Genomic DNA, 8,375 nt, shown 5'->3' with positions numbered 1-8,375 from the left:
AATGGCAGTTCAACAAAGTAGAAGCAATGCAAAGCATCAGTTGCAAGATATGTGCGAGCAATGTAACCTTGGAAAGTTAGAGCAAGTACCTTGATGGGTGAATAAGATAGGGCATCTTCCTCTGACTCCTCCACTAGGGAGCTACATTGACTTAGGTATCCCTCTAGCTCAGAATCACTGTTAGGATCATATTCTGAGCATGAATCTGTAGGTGGAGAGCGTTTGCATTGCATTGCATCCAGACTTGATTTTAGTCCCTTAATGCCAAGTTTGACAGCCATGGCATTGTTTTGCTTTATTCTTTTCATGTGCGCAAGCTCATAATCATTGTGATGTTGTTCAGAATCTGAGATTCATGAAAACATAGGAAGTAGTCAGAATTGTAACTACAGTAAGAGACCACCCTAAACGAATATTGACAACACAAATATGACAAGGCAAGCATAGATGTAGTGACTCAATCATTTACTTGTGAGCTTACTAGGACAAGTATGCAGAATTGTAACTGCAGTAAGAGACCGTCCAAAATCTGAATGAAGAAGTTTGTCTAGAACTTATTGTTTGCAAGTAATCGACATGAATAATTTGATATTATATAGAATGAGTAAGAAAGACAAGTAAAATTGTCAACAAACCTGGCTTGCAGTAGTAATATGGGTCAATGCCACTACGACCAACAATCCAAAATGACTAGTGTCTGTTCTGAGGGCCGGAATTTTGAAAACCCTATGAACTTTAGAGGTACTAAAGATTACTGAAATACATCTGAACCATTAAGTGTAGGTAGCACTGAGCACACAACAAACCCTAATGACATTCCTGCCTAATGAGTAATGAATCAATTAGAAAATGGGTGATGAGGAGTGGCTGCTGAGTGTTAAGGACATATCTCAGGAGAAATCGGGTTGGCTTGGTGGATGCTGCACGCCTGAGCCTTGAACGGACTGGGAAGGTAGGCACGGCGGCGTGCCCGGGCAGCGGTGACGTTGTTGGGCCAGCAGCTCCTGGCCTCTTGGTAGTCCGGCATCTCCTCCTCGAGTCATGCCGTCCCGGAACGGCAAGTCATCGGCAAGGCAGGCGGCTGGGGGCGAGTAGAGATCGGAAGCGCACAACAGAACAGAGGGGAATCGGGGCCTGGGACGACTCAAAATCCCAGGGTGGGCCGGCCCACCATGGGCACCCTGTACAGATACACACCCGAGCGGCGAACATGCATTTTCAAAAATAGTTTAGGAACATTTAGCTAACCAATTAAACAACTCTGTTTTAATAACATCAGATTCATATTTGAACAACTAAGCTTGTTTAGCTTGATGGGTGGAGCAGTGTTATTATGACTCGAAGCACGTATTCTGATCATAGAGTGATCATAAAAGGGGGAAATTCTAAGCATATTTTTTAGCAGAAGAGGGTTTCCCCTCCGATTTCTATTAAAGAAACCACCATAGAACCAACATGATCAATTAAAACCTAAGAATGATCAATTAAACCGTATTATGGCTCTGCCATGGCAGATTTGAAGCTGCAAACCGGAGAAATGATATTTAGCATCCATTGTTTGCTTCAGACTAAGAACTAAATTCTAAGAGCTGAAAAGAAAGTAGAACCAAGTTAAGATCTATTTTCTGGTTGAGATCAAAAACTTGAGGAGATATGAAGTACCACCTCTCTTGCGGCACCCTGTAGGCATCGGGGGTGCGATGGCTGTCGGTGGCGTTGAAGCAGATCTACGATGGTAGACGGGTGCATCGGGGGATAAGTCCCGTTGCGGTGGAAGAGAAGGTCATGTGAGCAGCCCTGGAAAAGAGGACGACGGCGCCGATGAAGCGAGAGGATGCGATGCAAGGCTATTGGTCCGTCGCCATGGATGAGAAACATCCATCTCTAGCAGTGGACGACGCGGTCTTGGTAGGCGCTCCGGCATGGTGGAGGACGGTGGCGATGGATGTGGTGGAGGACGGCGGCGATGGATGGGGTGGAGGACGGAGGCTGGTGTGGGGATGGGGTGTTCTAGCGTGGATGGTGTATGAATGAATGGGAAAATGGAGGGAGAGGTACGGGGAACCATGTTTTTGGGACGCGTCTGTCTGAAATATGGGAAAGTTATGAACTTAGCCCCCGTTTAAAATTTGGACGTCTCGTCGGTTGGTGATAGGACGGTAATCTCGCATCTCACCAATATTTGCCCAGAGCGATTTCGGGCGAGGAGAGGGTGGTTGGCGCCCATGGTTGGCGCCCACGGTGTATGAACGGAGCTGACAAGTAGGGTGGTCTGAGTGAAGTTACAAACCTGCCCCTATTAAAAATATTTTCCTACATTGATTTCGGCCGAGTCGAGTTTGTTTTGTCGCCCACCGTGTATGAATGGGGAATGGAGGGAGAAACAGAGGTCTTTCGGACGAGCTTGAATCAAATGTGTTTTGCCGCCCATGTTTGACACCCACCATGTCGGAATGGGCTCAGAAGCGGTCGTGTCACGTCTAATTGAAGTTACTAACCTACCCCTATTTAGAGCAGTGGAAATCGGGCTGATGGATTGTCCGTGTAATGGGTAGACAGTAATTTCCATCTCCCAAACACTTGGCTTCGGGCAGCCAATGTGGGAGTGGACATTTTGCCGCTTCTGTCGAATTTTGGGACAATAAGCATCCACGTTTACCCTGGCAACTAAATTTGAATCCATTTTGTATTCCTATATGAATCTTTATAAATCATTCTATGTGTTTTTATATATCTTCAAAAGGACGACAAAGATGTATTCCACTATCATATATGAATATGGTTTACAAATGCCGATACTCAAATTCAGAAGCTAGAATCCAGTTTAAGGTGAATTCGAATATTTGGAACACTTCATGTCCAACTCAAATGTCACACGTAGCATAATGTGTACTCTCATTTAGATATGTACACAAGCGATGTATCAAGATTCAAATACCAAGTCAACCAACCAAGAATGTACAGAACTAACAGACATATAAACACTTATAGAGTATATGGATCAATAATATCAACTAACATACATAAGCCAGGCCGCTGTACTTTTTTTTGGCTACAACGGCATCCTTTTTTAGCCAGCATCTTGGGCCTTTCCGATGCATGCCACTTATGGTCCATCTATACTACTACTATTCTTGAATGCACATTCAGCCCGAGTGGCGTATTTGTAGGTCTGGCACAGCAATCCAAATGAAATGTCTCCGAGTCTTATCAATTAATACAGACTTGTGCTCAAATAAAATTACAAACCAAAAAACAAAAAAACAATTATTACATGATCTCTAAAACAAATGGTTTGATTGATTACATGAACAGACAACACAAAGGTTATTCAACGATGGAAAGAACATTTAACCTATCATTTACCAAGTAGGAATTTAATTTCCTTTTTTCCTTCAGGACCTTAACAATCTGGTCAGTCTCAGCTTGCTTTGTTTTGAAATCCACAAAATATTTAATGGTTGTCTTGAGTACTGCTTGTGATTGTGCTATTTGCTTCCTCAACATGTCAACTTCATCTCTAAGTGCAGAAGCAGAAGCTCTTTCTACCACTAGTTTAGCCTCTAGAGCATCAGCAGTTGGCAATTCATAATGCACAATTGGGCTGGTGCCACTGCTGTGGGATGATGCAATGTCCTTGGGGACCTTGCTCTTTGATCTTGGGCTAACCTGTTTTCCCATTAAAGTTCCGATTGGATTCAGAAAATTTGAAGTTAGCAAAACATCTCAACTGGGAGTTATAACAGCAGACCAGTTAAACAAACAAGGAATTAAAGAGTTTTAATTGGATGCTGAAAAGTAGTTATTAACATCATTGTAACCCGCTGTTGCAGCAGCAAAGCAGTTAAACAAACAAGTAGATATTTACGTTAAGGCAAACAGGTAATTATTAACAGTAAGAATCAAACACATAGATAGGCGCAGTCTACAATATGATTAACAGGCTGTGGCATTATGTAATCAGTAGAAAACTAAATTAAGCCAAGCAACGTAATTGAACAATTTTGCAATAAGTGGCTAACTAAAATTTCGAGAAGCAGGTAACTGAACTTACGCTAGTTCTTTGTACACTTACAAGGTTGTACGAAGGAGTATATGGCATCAATTGCTTGGATACGCAGTCCCAATACTTCTTTCTTCCCACACTGCATTGGTAAGTTGAATGGTTAATCTGGTAAGATGGTGGGTCCTTGATATGTTATATGAGGACGTGTAGTCAGACTAGTTGTAGCCACACACATCACACTGGCTTTTACTATATATTTCATGCAATTACTTTTGGCATATCGAGATCTGAAATCTACAGTAGGATGAAAAGAGTGGCATCCTTCACATTATTGGCGAACTTAGTTCATAGAAACAAGCAATTCAACCATTATGTGGGTAAATCAAAAGCGCCACTAGAATATTTTTCACTATCCAATCATACACGCAAAAAGGAGCGACACCACCATAGGGGCTGGTATGGGCGGCCGCCTCAGGTGGCTGGAAAGTGTGCACCTAGTTTGAGTCGTCCAGGTTGGCCCACGTTAGTTTTGTTTGTCCCAACGCACGAGTAGGCAATGTAAAAAATGAAGAAAAATGTTTCAATTTGGATGGGCCAATAACATAAGTGCAAGGCAGGCCCTATCACAGGCTCGCGGCCCAAACTAGCGCCTCCCATATCGATCGACAGCAAGAAAAATCCCAATTCATTTGCTCCAGCCTCCAGTCTGGTTCGCTCCTAACCTAGCCACCGCTGGACAAACCGACATAGCACTTCCTCGAGCCCTTGTTGGAGGGTGGCCGCCAGGCTTCAAGAGAATGGAAGGACAAGAGAATGAAGATCCAACCCTAGGTGTAGTGTGATACTCCAAATTTTTTGTGGTTTTTGTTTTCAGAAAGAGCCTTGCTTGGTTTGAAGAAGGTCATTTAAACCCTTCCTAAAAACCTCTCTTCTAAGTTTGCCCTCAAAAAAAATCTTTTCTTGGATCTAGTTTCTTCTAAAAGGAAAACCTTTTTGGTTTTGGGCTTTTATTTGAGTTTGGATCCATTCTTGTTTTACCATGCCTCTTATGGTAAAACTCCCCCAAAACCCCTCCTTCCACTTTGGTACAACCCAAACATTCTGTCCAAACTAATAAAATCCATTTTTGGATTTTATTCCAATTATTTCTTTTCCCAAAATAATTCTGTCCTTTCTTTTGAGCCTAGGTGATTTGCAAAGCAAGTACCTAAATACCTTTGATCTTTGATCTCAATTCAACTCCTCTGGATGATCCTTGGTACCCACAACCTAGAACCATCAAGATCTACTCTTCTTCTTTTCAAAATTTTCAAATTTCACCCTCTGCAAGTTTGGACCAGATTTGTCAAATTTGGTGAAATTCATATCTCCACTCCTCCAAATATTCCACCAGAATTCAGGCAACCTCTAGTTGCAATGAGAGAGCACTCCATCAAAAACCAGCTCAAGGAAAAATCCCTACATGCCAAAATCATTCTGTCGAACACCTGGCATGCACTGTTACTGTTCATATTCAGTAAATTCAGAGATTCAGTGTCGTTTCTTCATCAGAAGTTTCAGTCACATGTAAACTGTGCATTTGGCTTGTTGCTCACAGCCCCTCCCTCTTGTCCGGACCACCACACGCGCGCTTGGCGCGTTCCTGGCGTCGGTGGTGCCATGGCCCGCCTGCGCCGGCGTGTCTTGCGGCGGCAGAACCACCGTAATGACCGACAAGGGGCAACCCTGCGGCATAACGCCGTTCGGCGCCGCCCAATCCTCCTGAGAGTTCCGCGTGGACACCTCCTTGCCAGCGCACGCATGCAGCACCGTCGCCGTGGCCTGGCACGCGCAGAGTGCATTCTCTGCCGCCGACGTGCTGTGCGGCCGTTCCGTCGAGGACAGGCCGTAATCCTCCCTCCCTTGCTGAGTTGGACACTGGGATGGCACCAGTGCTTCACATAGATGATGCTCAAGCCCCTAAGCCGACCGTCCACCCACAGCGCCGCCGTAATCGACCGCCGGACTTATCCGTTCACGGCAACCGCCTCGGGCCGGCTATATATAGCCCCCCAAGCTTGCTCTCGCCCCCGCACAACTCCACCACCTCACCAGACCCCGCCTAGCCACTAGAAGAGCCTCGAGGGGCCCTTCTTCCTAAACTCCGGCCACCTCCATCCGCCTCGGGCTCCGGCGACGTTCTCTTCGGTGAGAACTGCTCCGCCGCCCTACTCTTGCCCGTAGCGTCGTACCACCACCAGGAGGCTAACCCCCACTTCAATTTGACCCCTGCAGCTCTCTCTGGCAAGATCCACGACCACCCGAACCACCGTCCACCGGAGCAAGGGCCGCCGTCGATGTGGTGCTCGCCGGCGACCTCTACCACCACCCACCGACACGTAAAGGTGCACTGAGCACGAAGGTGACCCCCGATCACCTTGCCTTGCCATGGATCTCCGTCGGCGACCACCGCACCTCTCGGGCACCGTCGCGCCCTGTTTCCCTCGTTTGAAAATTCAAACCTGATGGGTGGAGCCCGCCTGTCAGCCTCTCAATCTTTTCTTTTAAACAAACCGTTTTCTGGACCTTTCTGCAGAACCCCTGGAAGTTTTCTGTTTCACTAGAGATGGGTCCTTGGACCAGAACTCTTATAACTTTTAAACAGAAAATGGTTTTTGATTGATTCTTTTTATGTCATCTTTATTTTTCTGTCTAGTTTTTTTTCATATTTATTTTAAAAATATTTGGAACACTTTTCTGTACACTCACGGTATTTACATTACGTGCATATTTTCTTATACCGTAGATACCGGAGGAGGTGACGGAGCTGCGAACTTCACACAGTTAAACTCCAAATACTCCGAACCAGGCAAGCATGTTTGAGCTCATGATATGATGAGTGGTTGTTGCATGTTTGCATTTTTGTATAGTCATGGCATGTTTATGAACATTTCTTTGAATGTTTTATTTCATGCACATAAGTGGAAAGTAAGTTTCGGAAAGCATTATGTTGTTGGATACATATTTGCATGGCCATGTGATGGCATGAGGATGGGTAAGATGGCAGTGTTGTGACATGCCAGTCTTATGCCAGATTATTTGACTTTCGTGTCATCGTGAAACAAATCACATTCCCATTCATTTCCTTCCTGTACTGTCACATGTTTTCCGAAAGGAATATGGCTTAGTAAGTTGCAAATCGTTTTCCTGGTACACACCAAATAGAGAGGCCGGGATGAGGGTTCCATGGCCCTGGATTAAAGCCCGTCATCCGGTCAGGGGGCATGGGTGTTTCCGGTTGGGACCGAGAGGGGGGCACCCCTTAGAGCGCGCGTATAGAAATTTGATCCCATGCTATTCGAGGTTGTGACCTCCCCATCTCAAAGTTTTTCTTGGACGTTGTCCAGAGTGATTCCTGGCATCGTGAGGTGAAACGGGTGTGTACTAGTTAAATGTGTTTCTACTGAAATACCGTAAACGGAACTAGTCCTTCGTGACTACGGAAATCCGTTGGCTGTGGTCAGTTAGTACAAACTCTGCAGAGTCTCAAATTCTTTAAATCATCTTGTACTTGTCCAAGTACTGTATTCATCTTATCTTGTCAGATATCAGCCTTAGTGACAAAACTCTGGTGAACTACATGTGTGTAAATCCGGTTAAAAGTTTATTCTTGTGGATGGACTAACATGTTGGTTACTTTTGTTATAAAGACCTTTCTGTGATGTCGCTCAGACGTCCGACTGTGGCATACTTGTTATTTACTTTTGTTATATAAGCCCTTTCTGTGATGTCGCTCAGACATCCGACTGTGGCATACTTGTTATTTACTTTGGTTATATAAGCCCTTTCTGCTATGTCGCTCAGACATCCGACTGTGGCATACTTGTCATTTACTTTTGTTATCAAGCCCTGTCTGTGACGTCGCTCAGATGTCCGACTGTGGCATTTCTTTTATAAGCCCTGTCTATGACGTCGCTCAGATGTCTGACGGTGGTATTTCTTTTAAGCCCTTTATGTGGTGTCGCTAAGACGCCCGACTGTGGTATTTCTTTTAAAGACCTTTATGTGGTGTCGCTAAGACGCCCGACTGTGGTATTTCTTTTAAAGCCCTTTATGTGGTGTCGCTAAGACGCCCGACTGCGACATTTCTTTCAAGCCCTGTATGTGGTGTCGCTCAGACGCCCGACTGCGGTATGAACTTTATTTGTTTACCTTTTGAGGCATCGCTCCAGACACCCGATCGGTTTCAGTTATTTATTTTACTTATCAATTAATATTATTGTTGAGATGAGCATCATTATTATTATTCATGACGCATTCATGCATACATTTATTATATCTTTTGTCCGAACTGTCTTGCGAGTACTTTCAAAGTACTCACCTGGCTTGT

The sequence above is a fragment of the Triticum aestivum genome, chromosome 6B (genome assembly GCF_018294505.1).
Source record: "Triticum aestivum cultivar Chinese Spring chromosome 6B, IWGSC CS RefSeq v2.1, whole genome shotgun sequence".
In the NCBI taxonomy this organism is placed as follows: Eukaryota; Viridiplantae; Streptophyta; class Magnoliopsida; order Poales; family Poaceae; genus Triticum; species Triticum aestivum.
The sequence above is the reverse complement of the archived record's forward strand: the minus strand, read 5'-3'. Positions refer to the sequence as shown.